The sequence below is a fragment of the Anopheles arabiensis genome, chromosome 3 (assembly GCF_016920715.1).
Source record: "Anopheles arabiensis isolate DONGOLA chromosome 3, AaraD3, whole genome shotgun sequence".
NCBI lineage: Eukaryota > Metazoa > Arthropoda > Insecta > Diptera > Culicidae > Anopheles > Anopheles arabiensis.
The window spans coordinates 68,443,227-68,460,127 of NC_053518.1; the positions used below are offsets into that span (position 1 = coordinate 68,443,227).

General features: G+C 42.8%; 1 protein-coding gene across 7 annotated transcripts in view; it reads right to left on the reverse strand.

Annotated features, from left to right (window-relative positions):
* Positions 1 to 13,027, reverse strand: part of LOC120901311 (protein sax-3-like) — a 122,862-nt gene extending 109,835 nt beyond the window's left edge. For 3 of the 7 annotated variants that reach the window (XM_040309145.1, XM_040309144.1, XM_040309139.1), the window contains exons 1-2: positions 12,854 to 13,027; positions 9,881 to 10,222 (exon numbers count right to left, since the gene is read on the reverse strand). The gene's annotated coding sequence lies outside the window, so the exon portion shown is untranslated. Of the gene's footprint in view, positions 1 to 9,880; positions 10,223 to 11,618; positions 12,078 to 12,853 lie in introns of those variants that run through there. The other 4 variants (XM_040309143.1, XM_040309141.1, XM_040309140.1 and 1 more) reach the window with 4 other exon arrangements.
* Between the last annotated feature and the right edge of the window lie 3,874 nt (positions 13,028 to 16,901).

Consider the following 16,901-nt stretch of genomic DNA (forward strand, 5'->3'; position numbering starts at 1 on the left):
GCTGTGTAAATGCATCAAAAACATAAAAAATACACACCCCAAAGCAGAGACCACCCAACAGCTACGTATTTAGATAAAAAAGGGAAAACGTAAAAATTCAGCCTCCTGTCGTCAAATCATCAGTTAAAGAGAATTATTACCCCTGATAGCAGCGCGTACAAAAAGCGTGCCCCTCTTACCTTTAAATAATACCCTACCTGGCGCAAACACACATACACACACAGTGAACAAAAAGCGTGGATAATCCGACAGAGCGCCTTTTATCTTGTGTGAAGCAAATCCATATTTTCAAAGCTTCCGCGAGCCCAACTTTTTCTTTGAAGCTTTGCCGATATCATATCGGAAGCGGGCCCCTTAAAAATCCCAAATCCAAATGCAGTAATTTCACGCAAATTTTCCTCTCCAGCTGACAGTAGTAGTGGTTGTGTTCCCTCCCTGCAGCAGCTCTCAGCTGATAGACGGGTAAAATAATACGTTTGGTATAAATGGCAATCAATTAGAGAGAGTTTTTTCGGGTTTTGTTTGTCCCTTCTCTGTGTGTGCTTGCTTTCTTTCCATCTTCTCTCGGCACGATGGCCTGCAATTGAAGGATGGGCGCGCACAACAAAATGAAGCTTATTATGATGAGGGTTGAAGAATCTGTGAAGCGAAGGGAGTTAAAATAACACACACACAGCTAAGTAAAAGAGGAAAATCATAAACACACACACACACACACACACACCAAAACCCCAGTTAAGCCCACAACAAGGGATCGATCGGAGCCGTGTGGCATAAAGATCCTACGGGATTCTGTGTCCCGAGGACCCTCCGACGTCCCAAAGCGTCACAGTTGATCACACTTTTCGATGCGTGTTCGTCGCTTCACCCTGTCCCACAAGGATCGACACACAGCATCAACTGCATTTTGGTGTGTAACGCACACCATCAGCATCACCGTCAGGCACAGGCTACCAGTTTTGGGACACCCAGAAATATCGAGACCCTTCTTTTCGGCACGGTGGTAATAGTAGTTGCAGCAGTCCTTCGCTTCTCTCCGGGGGATTTCATCGAGCACCGGGACCCCAGAGCAGCACCTTTGATTTTCCAATTCAAAGGCATCGAATTTCCTGTAATGTGTGCCCCGCTTCTGTGGCCTAGGGTCGCACAGAAAGCGTTAACAGCAGCAATTCAATGACACAAACACGCCGGAGGAGGAGGAAACACGAAATGCGAGGAGGAATTGGTCTCGCTGACGACAAAGCGCACATATGTTCCGCTGTTCCGGCCCAAAGTCAGGATGACATACATACACACGCACACACACAAACGCACACAACAAGCAACCCATAGTGCGCACGCGGCAACACGCCGTGGTCTTGGAATGTTGCACGGGGCCCTGTCCTTCTTGTTTCTGCTTCTACACTCTGTTTCTCCCTTACTCTTGGTGGCGTGTGTAAGTGTGCCCTGGATGGAAAAATCATGGATGTAATAACAGCTGCTGCACCACACCAGCCATGTGAGGAGGAGTTGATGCTAGATGAGCCCAGCATAATTTGCTGCCAGGATGGAAGCGTTCCGGAAAGAAACACGGAAAAATGCGACATGCTACTGTCGATGCCAGCCAGGGCTGGAAGACACAGTTAGTTGATACGACAGTGCTGGGGGGAATTGGTCGATAATTGAGAAGCCGTGTGCACAAACAAGTACGCGACAGTGCTAGATTTAAATAGATATTGCGCTTAGATTCTGATGTTTCTAATGTAAACATTGCCGCCTTTGACAGTAATCAGAGGCGACTTGGGATAAGCTTCTTAGCAAAACGGGGAACTCTACATGCATAGTTAGTTACATATACTGTTACTTACTTTAATACTTAATACTTTTATAATTCAAATGAATTACACAAAAATATACATCTAAACCTGTTTAAAAGACGAACAGTATCACTTCTTATAAAAAAAATGGAAAAAATATTCATATTTAATTTACTATGTCTGTTAAACAAATACAATCTTAAATATTGCCTATAATGTACAAAACTAATCTATTAACACAATTGAACTGCTTCAAAATTGGATCTATAATGTTTAAACTAATTTAACATGATGTATAGGTTTATTTCGAGAAAGTGGCACAATATCTCGACTCGTCATGATGAATTCTTCATATATCTTAAGCAGGTGGCACTCTAACTTGAATCGCAGTGTCGTTTGCTATGTATTTCAAGTACGCAGCATTCGATCTCGACTCGTAATGAAGATTTATAAGTTTATCTTAAACAGCAGGCACTCTACTCATAGTGATGTGAAAAAGTAGAAAGCAAATAACGAATGTGCGTCATGCCACGGATTCTAGATAAGCTTATACCCTATTCGCATTAAATCAAATGTATAATCCATGCTGGTCATATTTTCTAAGTTGAATTTATATTCATAATTATCCAAAGCATCCGTAAGTAAATTAAGCTACTTCATGCCTGTAAATGCATTGTAAAATTCAGGAAAAAAATAGCTCCCGAAACCAAAAATCTACCTCTCACTTCCGCAATCCACGATATTATAATTAATGTATCATTTATCACGCCTCACCAAGAGGTCGCACTCGAAACAAACAGTTAGTAACTTTTACAGATTATCTCAAATCAAGCCCTCATTTCGATGTCCCGCCTTAATCATTCTCTTACCACTTGAACTTGGTGGTAAAAGAAAGCCCAACACAAAACAGATTATCGACCACCACACCAAGGGCCACCCAACACCACCAACTCTCTTCGATAATACTTTTTAATGCTTTTCATCATTGCTTCTTCCTTTCACGCCTATACCACCACCACCCCTACGCACCAAAAGTAGGCATCATTTACAGCACCGGAATCCGTGGCCTGAAAAGCCACCACCGGGGAGTGTGCAAGAGGGAAACCCCTACCCACTCCACCCTGGAAGGAGGCGCGATTTTTCTGGTGACTAAGATATCAAATCGTCATCATTGTCAGACAACGGGGAGCCACCGATATATAAAAAGTTTCGTGTTTCCAGGCCCCGAAAAAAAGCCCGTGCGGTAATCTTTAATTCCTTCATTAGTCCGTGCGCACGCCACGATTGTACGTACATCAGGGTGGTGGTTTATTCCCCGCACAGTACACCTTCCTGCTATCGACCTTCTTCTTTTCGGAGTCAAAACTTAGGGGAACTCGGTAGAAATGGCAGCAGGAGCAAGGTTACGATGCGCTATACGCTGAGGCCGAGGGCCACAGAGAGTTTCATGTTTTACGATCGTGCATTTGTACAACAAAAGACCAAAGGGAGCACGCGCACCACCACGAAAATCACCATCACGGGGCATATATCTCGTGTACCTACGGAGAGCCAAAAGCCGATGGATAGTAAGTAATAGGGAAGGAACAAAAAATACCATTCTCAAATTTCCTCTACTCAGGTTCCAGGTTCATTGGCGTATTTTGACGGGATTTCTTGATGTCATTGAACTTGAATTTTCGGGACAACAAGACAAGGTATGAAATTCAGAAAAAGAGCATCTTAATTTGTTAGTTACTGTGGATCTTTGGCTTGAGAGATTGACATTTAGAATTATAATAGAATTAACGGTTGAGTTTGTCCCAAGAAGAGAGGAAATAAACCACATATTCCCATTTTTTATCCCCTAAATCTATATGTCATACCAATCATCTTTCAACAAAAGAAGATCTGGTTCAATCTGAAGTTGTCATTTTGCCGGCAAATAAACGTCTTCCAATTGGTTCCTAAATTATTTTCCCCCCATAAATATTCTTTTCACCAAGGTTTCAAATTGGGCATTAAATGCATGTGTCTCCGGCAGACACGAGCAACCGAAAATTGACGCTATTGGAAAATAAACGTCACCGACACACACTGCAAAGGAACCGTTTACAAAGAAATGCTAAATCTCAGCCTCATTTAACGGTTCGCTGCTTACTCCGCCGGGTATTCCTCTGCGGCACACAAAACGGGGACGATGTGTCAATTACCGAGCGCGTCGTCGTCTTTCGCAGACATCTCCCACCCGCCCAGACAATGTCACAAAGACGAGAGGAGTCCCTTCTTCTCTCCGACATTTATCCAGCAGTGTGTCATTTTTCCGGCGCGTGGCTTGACGGGAAAAACGTGACCAAACCATATCGGTAACGGAAAGCGATGCGAACCGCTCTCGCGCGCCCAACACACACCACACCGGCGGCACATGATGATATGCCCCCGAACACAAAAAGTGTAAATTGATTGTGATGTGAGCGCGAGCGTGCCCGATACGCTAAAAGGTGTTGAGGACTAATTGATATGTGAGAGTGTGTAGGGGGTGCGAGGTGTCTGCGAGGAGGTTGCGAGGAGTTGATAGGTTTCTCAAGAGAAACGAACGATGCTGAAGGAATATGATTGAGCAAGATGTTCAAATTGGCTTTGTATATTTGTCTGATGGATTGAAGGGACAATTACTTCACGTTGTTAGGCAATACATTGAGCAGTCTACAGGATTATTGGAAACTGCATTTGACATATAATAAATAAATAAATAATGAACGTCACTAGTGATGAGTAAAGAAATACACTCCGATACGCTTCCAAAAATGTCAGAACCAATCGTTTGGAGTCGGAGTCGAAGTCGTCCGGAGTCAGATTAGTCCAAAGTCCGAGTCGGAGTCATCCGGAGCCGTAGTAAAAGTAGTCCAAAGTCGGAGTCGCCCGAAATTGGAGTCGTCCTTAGTCGAAGTCACTCGGAGTCGGAGTCGGGTCCGAGTCATGTTTGTGCTCCAGAAAGCACATCACGGTACAAATACGTAGTACACAATATTGCCAACATAAAAAAGAGATGTTCTTCAGAATGTAAGGCCCTAAAATCGACAACTCCAGAATTATTAAAACAATCTCATCAGAATTCTCAAAACAAAACTATTTCTCTGACAATCTCAAAATTTAAGCGGTAGTTTCCATTAGCTTAGTTCAGGTGTGAGAAGGATGATTGGAAGTCTTAATTATGAATATAAACAAATCTCTGGAGATTTTAAAATTACCTCAGGATCCGTGGTTTAGCAGAAAACGATTACGGATACGAAAATATTGATTCTAAGTAATTGAAGTATTTCTGCATTTGGTCATCAAGAAATGATCAAATGATATTCATTTCTTTTTTATACTAATGCTTGAACTACTTCGAAGAATACACGAACAGGAATAAAATCTGAAGTATAACACCAAAACGAACACAACAAGCAATTATTCATGCCAGTAAATAGCGGAAATAAAATACTGCACTAGTTTAGGATAACATTACTGATCCCCCAACTAAACCAGGAAGCATATAAAACACCTCTTCCCTCCGAACCCTTAAACGATTCTCTTCCACCCTTCTCAGTGTTCTCTCACCAAACCCACATGGCATCCAAGATGAAAGATGGACGCGCGCGATTCACCTTAATTTCAAACAGGAAACCGAAACCGCTTCCAGCATTATAAAGATTCCCCACGAAATTGCAGAGGAATTTAAAAATGCGTCACACGCACTAACATGCGGCACTCACGCGTACGTACACTTAATGTACTATTATTCCTCGCGCACTAAGATAAACTAACACCCTAAAAAATTGTATGGGCTTCCGGGGGTATAAAGGGACCGAACTTTAATGAAACAAACCATTCGGATTTTGCAACTCAAGAAACTTTCGCCTTTTTAATTTTGCCTGACCAGAAATTTCATCCCTATCACCCCCTTCGGACGAGAGAGCGTGTATAGCCTCAAAGCCATTTGAGAGCAACTAGCGGGAAGGTTTATTATTGGTGTTGAACGGTTGAGAAGATCGCTGTTACCCGAGCGGGTTTGATTTACAAGGCCGCATCCTTCGCGTGGCCCACAGATCCGTTCGGGGTCCAGTCGTAAATATTTGGTGGCTCCAGAGAGGAATCTTCCTCATATTTGTATGGTAGAGAGATTTGCCCGTGGTATGAAAGCTTCCGCAAATTCTCTAGCCTTCTACATTCTCACCGAAGAGAAATTGCTTCGCTCCTAGACGAACCTATCCTCGCTCCAGAGGAAGCACTCACACTAGGAGGAAGACAGCATCGCTTCCGATAGGATTGCATCCGCTCTCCACCTACGCTTTTGCACTCACGTATAGGCTCCACTAATACGTGTACAGCTCCAGCGAGCTGCGTATGCGATAGCGTGAGAGAGCACTAAGCGAGAGCTCCAAGGGAGAGCCCTTGCGCACCGTTGAACCAGTGCGACATCGCACACCCACACCACTGATAAAAATCTGTGCACTATACACGCACACGAACTCATCAGCACATTAGCTACGTCATGACTACGAAAAGAAACCTTACTCCGTTCGTCGATAACGACAATGGTAGCTGCCGCTTATGCAGCCGGATTGATGATCCCAATATGGTCCAATGCGACGAATGCGATCGCTGGTTCCATATGGCATGTGCCAAACTGAACCGGTTGCCTAAAGCAGACGAACCATTCTTGTGCATAAAATGCACAAAAGACTATGCTAAGATTAAGGCTCCAGCGTCGACTGGCTCAGACCAAAACACGGCAATTGCAGCCCTAATCGAAGCGCTTAAAGGTAGCAGCTTAGATACAAACACATATCTCAAACGCTTGACCTTTGATCAGCTACCTGATTTCGATGGCAAGGCCAAAGAATGGTTGAAATTCAAGCGTGCGTATGAGGAAACGACTAAGCAGGCTAAATATACAAATGTTGAAAACATGACCCGGTTTCAACACGCCCTTAAGGGAGAGGCGTATAAATGCGTGCACCGTCTATTTCTCGAGCCAGATAACGTGCCGGAAATAATTACGAAGCTCGAAGAGCAATTCGGCAGAGCAGAACTCGTGTACGACGAGCTGCTTAAAGACGTGCAAAACATACGTGTTGAAAATCAGCACAAAATACCTGATTTGTCCGACGCGATTCAGGACATGATCACTAACATAAAGGCAATAAATATGCCTATGTATTTACAAGACCATCGCCTCGTAAATGAGTTGGCTTGTAAACTGCCTACTGATAGGCATCTAAAATGGATCGAATATAAATCCACCAATATCAAACCGGGTGTTCTTCCATCGCTGGAAGATTTTGGCAAATGGTTGCTGCCTCAAGCAAAGGTACTTAAAGAATTGCCAAAACGGCCAGAAAGGCCAAAACACTCGATGAACGTTCACCAGTCTTCAGCGCCCAACACAAAAAGACCGTTCAATCACAACCACTTTGGTAACGCACAAAACAATTCACCGGCCACTAACACATACGCAAGAAATGGAATAGATTACACCGCACAGAATCGCACAGCCGCACGAGAACGCGGCCTACATCCATGCGAAGAAACGCATCACCGTTTGCACTTCACAGCCGATGCGGAGGAGAATTGTCATCAAGAACAAAAAATACTTTACCAAATTGTTCCGGTCGTGTTACGCAACGAAGATAAAACGCTGAAAACATTTGCATTGTTAGATTCAGGGTCATCATTTACGTTGATCGAGGAAGAAACAGCTAATCAGCTTCAGTTAGAAGGGCCGACTGAGCCGACTACGATGACGTGGACGCAGAATTTGTCCATACGAGAGAAAGAAAGTAGGAGAGTAAGTTGCCTAGTGAAAGGAGAGAAGGAGAAGAAAGAACGGGTCTTGGAAAAAATGAGAACTGTGAAGAATCTCCAGCTCCCGAGGCAATCAATCAATTGCAACGTTCTCAGAGAGAAATGTCCTCATCTGAGAGGAATTGACATCAGCGATTACGAGAGCGCAAGGCCAACTATACTAATTGGTCTCGATCATAGCCATCTACTAATACCACTAGGGCGCAAAATGGGCCGAAGTGATGAGCCAATGGCAATCAAGACCAAGCTGGGTTGGACTGTCTTCGGGATGAACGTGAAAGGAACCGAAGCGCCTCATAATCAGCCGATGATCCACTACGATGCAGATAGTACGATGATATCAAAAGAGATCGATCGTGGAAAGGAAATAATCCAGAAACCGTTCGTGGAAACGGTACCAAATCGAGCTTGGTCCGAGGACCAGCGTATCGCGGAACCAGATGAAGAAGATCGCGGTATATCGATCCCCGTACTTCACCATCATGAAGCTGTGGTTCCAGATTCTTCTATGGCACCCTTGCCATTGTGTGGAACACATCCCCACAACCCCTCACCACTACACACCGGTGTAGATCATCTTGAGCCCCCTGACATCACCACGCAACGGTTTGTCGAGAAGGAAGTGCGACAACCCTGTCCAGGCGAATCGGCAGCGGTTCTGATGGAGATGAGGATCAACCCACAACCATATGTACATCCACCGCTTACCAACGAGGAAGACGAGATCCTGTCGAGACGAGGAATTGGCTCCCCTGACTACAAAGACTCTTCGACACAGGGGGAGACCCCACCGACGTAGGGCTTTGCTGCGGCCTGCGATTGGGCTAGCGAGCAACGCAGGCAGCCAGTGAAATAATCGCTCACTTTTTTATTTTCGTAATTCACGAGAATGAATTACGAGGGGAAGGATGTTACGTTCGCAATTATTAAATTCGTAACGGACGTGTCAAATTGTAAATTCGCGTGGTGCGCGATCACCTTAATCTAGAAACCGGGAACGCTACGTGTAAAAGCGGAATAAAAATGCGTCACATACACTAACATGCGGCACTCACGCGTACGTACACTTATGTACTATTATCCTCGGAAAGGATAAACTAACACCCTAAAAATTGTATGGGCTTCCGGGGGTATAAAAGGGACCGAACTTTTAATAAACAAACCATTCGGATTTTGCAACTCTAAGAAACTTCGCCTTTTTTAATTTTGCATATTCGGATCAAGAAAGAAATCTCTCATCCCTCTTCACCCCCTTCTGCGGCATAGGCTCCTCAAATTACTTGAGAGAGCAACTAGCGGGAAGGTTTATTATTGGTGTTGAACGGTTGAGAAGATCGCTGTTACCCGAGCGGGTTTGATTTACAAGGCCGCATCCTTCGCGTGGCCCACAGATCCGTTCGCCGTCGTAACAGAACCTTTAAATGTTCTGTTGCACGTTGCAAATGCGAGCTTCCGCGTCTGGCGGGCAGAAACCAGAGAGTGGGATATAGTGTAAGAAAGATACATTCGTAACGATGTTTGCATTAGTGTGTGGGGTTTGTGCTTGAAATTGTTAACGATTTTCGAAAGATGTTCCCTGGTTTTTTGCACTCACACAGATGCCATTTTATTATCATTATTGAAATGTGAGGTGAGTGCTACCAGCACAGACAGGAGCGCTTGGGGGGATATCAAAATTGAAGAGCAAAAATTTAGTTTAAAATCGCTTAACCCCCCTCATCAGACACGCGCATCGAAAGAGCGGTAAATTGTTACGTTTTGACTCGCACTCATAAATTATCACCAATCAAATCAAACCAACCCTTTACACACGCTGCCAAAATTGAAGCATATTTTCTTCCCATTTTGCTGTACCTTTTCTTTTCTAACGGAGCAGAGAGTGAGGTTATCTAAATTATAGGTTGTGCACCGTTGTGAAAAGCAGAAAAGCCAAATTCGACCGCTTTGGCACACAACACACAGCAGGCAAACTACACTCTTACTCTAATAAATTCAATATATTCAATGCGAGATAGAAAGGCAAATAATCAACATTCAACAACAACCGTCCGATGATGCCAGATCTAAAGGGCTTTCAATCGCTTTTCCATTTGAAAGCCTCCCGATTGCTTTCGACATGGATGAGAAGTAATTTAGGGAATCAATGGGCTCTTTCTTTTGAGAATTTGGCATTGGAGCTAAAAGCCGAGCATAATATTTTGATTAAACTTAAGTGCAAAATAAACAGATCGTAAAATCACACTCATTTCGCTTACCATTTTTCGATGTTTTGAATATCTCTTGAAGATGGAGCCGGTTCCTATATCTCGATTGCGGTTTTACTATTCTTTCATCAGCTGGACTCTATTCGATTGTTATATTTCATGATCTTTAGAAAGGGAAATTCTTTTTACCATGAAATTATTTCCCTTTTTAACACTCAAAACGTTGCTTTACACTTCACGCACTTCTCGCCTTCACGCAGCAGCTTGTATTACATTTTTCATTATTTTTAGCACTTCTTTTATGCCATTTTCTTCTGTTTTCTTTAATTTACGTTTAACATTATTTCACATACTTTCAGCAACTAGCACAAAAACTACACATACATTCACTTGCTGTAATAAAATCGATTTTTTTAAATTATTTATCATCTTTGGCAAAAAAAATCCACTTTAATCATTTTTTTGAAGATTATTATTATTATTTTTGCTTTTGTGACTCGTGCCCACCTCAAGCTATAGGTGTTTTTGCCGAGACATCATCAACAAGGTCGTCCATCATGGATATCTCGGAAAACCAAATGTATGGCACGTGGACAAACCAACACTCTGATTGTTGCTCATTGTTGCTCAGAATAAAGAAAGGGACGAAAATAATACAACAATACAGCGTTGGCCATTCCATCACCACACGCACACACACGCATCATCAATTTTCTTCCCTGCCAGCCAAAACAATGCCCGGGAAATAAAAATCCCGTCGAAAAAAAAGCAAAATCAAAAACAAAAACCGTATGACACCGTTTTACACCAGAAAACACAACCCGGAGTCCCATAAATCGCCATCAATAATAATAAATGGCCCTAACACATAAAAGCATTTCGCTTTCGCAGTGCGTGTGCATGCGTGTATTGCGTTTCCCTTTCCCTTCCGTTTCCCCTTCACGGATTTCCCTTTTTTGTGTTTTGGTTTGTCTCTGTATCGTAGCAGTGTTTTTTCTAACGAAAAAAATGCAAAACACTACCAAAAACCGTCCTTCTCGCGCTAGACGGCGAACCTGTTAAATCCGCTTGCCCGATGCAAAAGGCAGAGAGTGAGGTTAATGGCATAAAGTGATACCACATTGTAGCAGCAGCACACACCTTCGGGGGTATGCAATCTCCTCTTTTGTGTTTGGTTAAAATGGCCCAAAAGCGCATGCCGATGAAAGACGAAAAATAGCTCAAGCGAGCAGCACCACACACGTCCGCCACACGACTGCCTATTGTAATCAGTTCACTGGAAAAAATCAAATTTCCCACAAAAGGAGCACGTGCAGGAGGACATTTCAGTGTGTCAGCGAAAAAACAAGGCAACAGCGTGGAACTAAGCGCAGAAAGCCTCAAAAAGAATAAAGCCATGATTTAACGATTTGTGTGACGTTTGACACGTCCTTACCACACCACCATGGGACCGTGGATGCAGGGGAGCATATATCAGGAAAAGAGAGACGCGGCACGGACGGACACCGTCTGATAAATCCTTTGATTTATGGAAATAAAGGAAGGTTAACCCTGGGGTCTCCTCCTCTCCTAACGATCGTTGACGATACGAACGTTTGTGTGCTAGTAGGCGGTGGAGCCAACCTACAGGATGATATTCCGCCATTGCTTATCGTTTCATTCTACCGTACACACACACACACACTTTCGACCGAACACAAACGTGTAATGTGGAAATAAATCTTCGTTTGAAACACTGCAAGAACACACATAATTCAAATAAATTGAGCGTAGGTACGCACAGACATACACGGAGGGAAATAAAAGAGAGGTTATGGATATAACGCAGATCGTTCCGCGAGTATTCCTTGGGATGCAATCCCTTGTGCGAAAACACCTTTCAGCACCGCTATTTCAGTATCACAGGATCCAATGAATTCTTCGCAAAAAAAAAAAACTGCGGGTTCGTTGTCTACTTGTTCGCAACATTCTTTCTGCTCTAATTAAAAAAGATTCACCAAAAATTCCATCTCGCTACCGGCCGCCTTTTGAACACCACACTTCCGCCATTTATCTTGGGAGCTACTGAACCACCACCACCACACGGCACTAACGAAATCCTTCTGCTCGCGCTTAGCAGACGACGAACGCGCGTACCGTTGCCAACTTCGATTAGAGCACGAGCCGGTGCAGTAAATTCGCGCTGCTGTCAAAAACGCAAAACGTTAAAAAGGCACCAACAACAACTCCACCAGATTCTCCCTCACGGTTGCTTCAAGAACAGGCACAGTTTGCCCTTTTAATAAATTTCTGAACGATCTGAATTTTGCCTTCACGTTTCTTGCCCCTTACACACCCGGCACTCGCCAAATTGCTTATTGCACTAATCTTCTGCAGCAATTAAATCATTAGCATACACACACTCTACACACACACACGTGCTCACACACTGACACGCATTCGGTACGCACACGGTTTCCTTTTCTCTAATAAAAACCATTCCCCCGTGGGTCTCATCATCTCATACTCGGACGGGCACAACAGAGCACATTCTGCCGCGAGAGTTGCTTCCTGGGTGAAAATGTGACTATTAATAACTCCCCCTTGCTCCCTTTTCGGGCGGATTACGGTGGTGAGGGCAAAGGAGGGGGGGGATTGCACCGGCCGCACGCACATCGCCGCGGTGTCGTAAAATGCATTTTATTGCAACCGTCGATCGAATCTTCGCCTCCGCCGTCCATATTGATGGTGAAAAGTAGGCACTGGCAGTACCATACGGAACCACTTTTTTCGGAGTTTTGCCCAGTTTTCAGCACTTTTCAACCTCACAACGATCGACGTTTTTGCACACAAAAGGAAGAAGAGCGCATCAGCACCTGAACACTAATGGAACATGAACGATCAAGGATTAATTTTAGAACTCCCGGCCGCAATAGCCACACACTATCGATGAGGTTAGGGATTAAGCAAACTGCTTCAAACGTGGTTTTTATATCGGCACACCACACAATACACACAACTTTGACGCAAAAACAACTCTTCTACCTGCACGCAACACAAACGGAATGATTCCGCGTTGAACGTTGACCTCCGGGTGGTATTGTGGCAAATTTCGCACAAAACACGCCGCGTATTGTTTTCCGAGCCTGCACACCGCGCACACTATTCACACACGCGCGCGCCGAACCGGCAACAAACCTTCGACAGCACCACACGCTTCCGCACACACCGAAGGGAAGAAACTAAACGAATGTTTTCGGTCGCCGCTGCGTTGGAGCGGCTTTCGTTCAGTTTTCCAGCCTCGCGCGACCCGAGTCGTCGTTCGGTTGAAAGAGCGAGAGCGCGAGAGAGAAGCAAATAAAAATCGTAAACAACACGAGCTTAACGAAACTTTGCTCGCGTTGTCGCGCTCACTCTCTCTCTCTCTCTCGTGTTTGGGGACGGTTTTGCTCTCGCTGGATTTGTTTTTTTTTTCTTTGTGTCGTGTTTGTTCTCTTTTGTGCGTTTTTTTGGGTAGCAGGGTTCGTCAGGAGAGTAAAAAAATGCATGGAGAGCACACAGCGAATGTCGCATCCAGCGGGGAAGAAAGTGATGCGTTACCCAGGGAAAAGCGTAACGCGTTACAAATCTACCGGAAGGTGTTGGAAAGAGTTATTACTCTAGAAATCAATTAATAAATCGATTAGTTTTGGATTCGTTGTGACTATGTGAGCATTAAATCGTTTCCAGTAAGGCCCGTGTCTGTGCTCCATCGGATGCGATTTTATCTGAAGCCTGTCAAAATTTTATATGGAATTTGACAGATAACGTCGAACGTGCGATGTCTTCGTACGACGCCGCATCCGATTTTATCTGTCAAACTAAATGTGTGGTGTTTTGTAGGAGCAAACTAAACTTAATTTTTCATAATCATTATATTATTAAAATCATCCAAATAATCGTAATATCATACGAAAAAGCGCTTGACAGCACGTGCGATAAAATCGCATGCGATGAAGCACAGACACGGCCTTAAATGTAGTTGAATGTTGTAATAAATGTAACGAATGATGCCGGACTAAAAAACAGATTTTATCTAATGTTCAGTCTTTCGCCAAGTTACGCGACACTCTAGTAGGGCATTTTTTTTAAATTTAGACAGTTCATGTGTAAGATTAGTTATCTTTTCCAATATTTTTCAAATGCCAAATATATTACAATTTTCCTAAACGTATAGAATCGCTAAGGCCTGGGTATATGAACATGTTGCGGCAACATTTGCTCAATGGCAACATTTATGAAATTTCCTATTTATTTAAAAAACTGTGCAAAAATTCATTCCCAAAAACATTTATAAAATAAAGTTGAAATTATTTTGTATCCGTTTTGGTGTGCAAACAAGTCCAAAAATGTTCATGCTACAAATAAACATGAAACAAATCGATTTGTTTCTCTTGCAACAAAAATGTTCCCGCAACAACAGTTTGACAGTTCATCCATACGTTTTGGCAACAAATGTTCCGCAACATTTTCATAGGCCCGAGCCTTAAAGGACATTATTAACCAAATTTAATCCAACAAGAATTCTATTAATTGTGAAATTGAGCGAATTAAAACACTACATTTTATCAACTAAATGTTGTCTGAAAATCGTAATATCTGACTTACGCAAAAATCCGTGTTACGAAGTTACTACATGTTACGACATACGACACATATTTTCGAAAACAGTGGTTGATAATTGTGTGAATATAAATGCATAATTTCTTAATACAATAATACCTAATACCTTTGAAACCATTAATACTCGGTTTACGGGCATCTCTCATATACCTATCTCTACGAAACACATTCAATTTGACGTGTTGATATAAATACGTATTTTTATTGGTTAAAAACATGAAAACAATATTTTTCTAAAATTATGAAACACTTGAATAGTTTTGGTCTCAATAGAACTGTCTCTGCATAATGCTAATTTTTTGTCATAGTTGTTATTGTTTCACCGAACACATGAGCCGATTTAACTTCGATGCTACGTTTTGACCGATGTTGGCAATAGTTTCGAAAACCAGAGTACTAAGTGGATTATCAAATTCGATTGAGGCCGCTTTAGTCATGATTTTATTATAATAGGTAATTTAAAAATTATTTAAAAATTATTAATAACATTTTTTAAGAAATTTTTGTGTTGCCTTTGTGAGTTTATGAAGTCAAGTTTCTTCCCTACTTGAGATCTGCATAACGAGTAAAAGTAAGTGAGTGGAGTTAAATCCTCCAAATCAATGTAAAAATTCAACTCAACACAGACTGGTTATATGAATCACTTTATTGTTTAGACTATTGTCCTTACTCAATATTATGTGATTTCTCCATATATATTTAGGGTTTGCAATACTAAATTGCGAAAGTCTTTAGAAAAGAGTCAGCATTCCCATTTTCATTCCCAACTCTATCTATTTGCGGATATTCCTTTTTCTTAATGACCAACCAAAACCAATGGTTTTAATTTGCACTTTTGCATTTTGCGTTTCGAATCAAACTCAAGCTGCTTGGTCCTTTGAGTACATTGTTTATTTCACTCTAAATCCTAGGCATGTACATAATTGTGATTCAATTGATTTCAATTGCAGGAACAAATTAACAACTTACATATTGAATATTTCCTTTTCGGAAAAGCATTATGTTTTTATCTATGTTTCTCTCCGCCTCACAAGACCTAAATAAGAACGATCACTTCAGTCAAAGTCAAGTTTGTCTTCATTTATCTTGGCAGCGTGTAAGTAATGCTAACAACATCTTAATGTAACAACCACTTGATCTGTCCTCGCTACAGAGCAGAAGAAAAAAAGAAACACACGGGGTACAGCATATTTGCATTTGCAATGCAACACCTACCTCACGAGCCGCTGGTGCGCGCGGTCGCCGCTAGAAAACTGGTGCAAATTATAAAGGCAAGCATTTTTGCGGCACAAAAATTCCATTATCCAACGGGCTACCCTGTCAGCCAGAAGGCGAGAAGGCTCGCCAGCGTTGCGTGGGCTTTCTTTCGAACGCTGTCGAACCAAGTCGTCGTGGTCCACGCTCTCGATCTCGATTGCTCCCTCGGCCATGTGGCCCCAACCAGCTACACACTCGGGGCGCCAACTACAACTCTTGACAGCATTTTTTTTTTCCGCGAGCGCGCCACCACCATTTGCCGATCGTTCAACTTTCTCTGGCCAAGAGGGCACCCCGACCCGAAAGGTGTTTGCAGTGCCCGGTGTCGGTGGGCTGGCATCCGTGGGCTTGGCAAGACGCCGATCGACAACGACCCGCGGTCCCGGACTTCCTCGAATTGAATTGTGCGACAACGCATCGCCCGCTCAAGGTTTTTCGCCCTCGCGGTTCCTGCGGGACCGTGCGGACGACCACAGATGACGACGACGACAGGTTGTCGTTATCGTTGCACGGGTCGCGAGACTGAAGGAACTAATTAGTTATGTTTCGACAGATTGGGTAGCAAAAAAAATTTAAAAAACGAACCGGCCAGTCTCAAACAGACCGCATGTGAAACTTGGCACATGGCCGAGATGGCCGACACACGATTAGAGAAGGGAGGAGGGAACGGTTGAAGGTGTGAAGGGAGGAGATGGATATTGGGGCCACCCTTACGTTGGTGTTGACGGACTCAAAACAGGCGTCCCTTTGGCGTAAAGTGCAATGAGATTGTTTGCCAAATAAATACAGGCGTAAAGATAGTTCGCACCTTTGCGCCTTTCTGGGTTATTTAAACTGAATTTATTTAAGATATTTTACAATTTTAAGATATTTTAAAAGGAGGTACCTTTAAGCTTACACTTTTTGTAATTTATGACAGACTCAAAACATATTTTTCAAGAAATAAAACGTTTTTAAGATCACATCCTTTTATTCCAGAATTCCTTTGGAATGAGTTCTACTCCTAATGACAATATTCTTGGTTCTTGCCATCCATTGTTTTTATACGATGTTATTGACATATTTTCAACATTCTATAACATAAATAATAGTAAAATATAGCACCACTATGTAACATAATACATTTAAACGACTGTTACCTAATTTAACGCAGGCAAGCAAGCTCTTTTCAGTT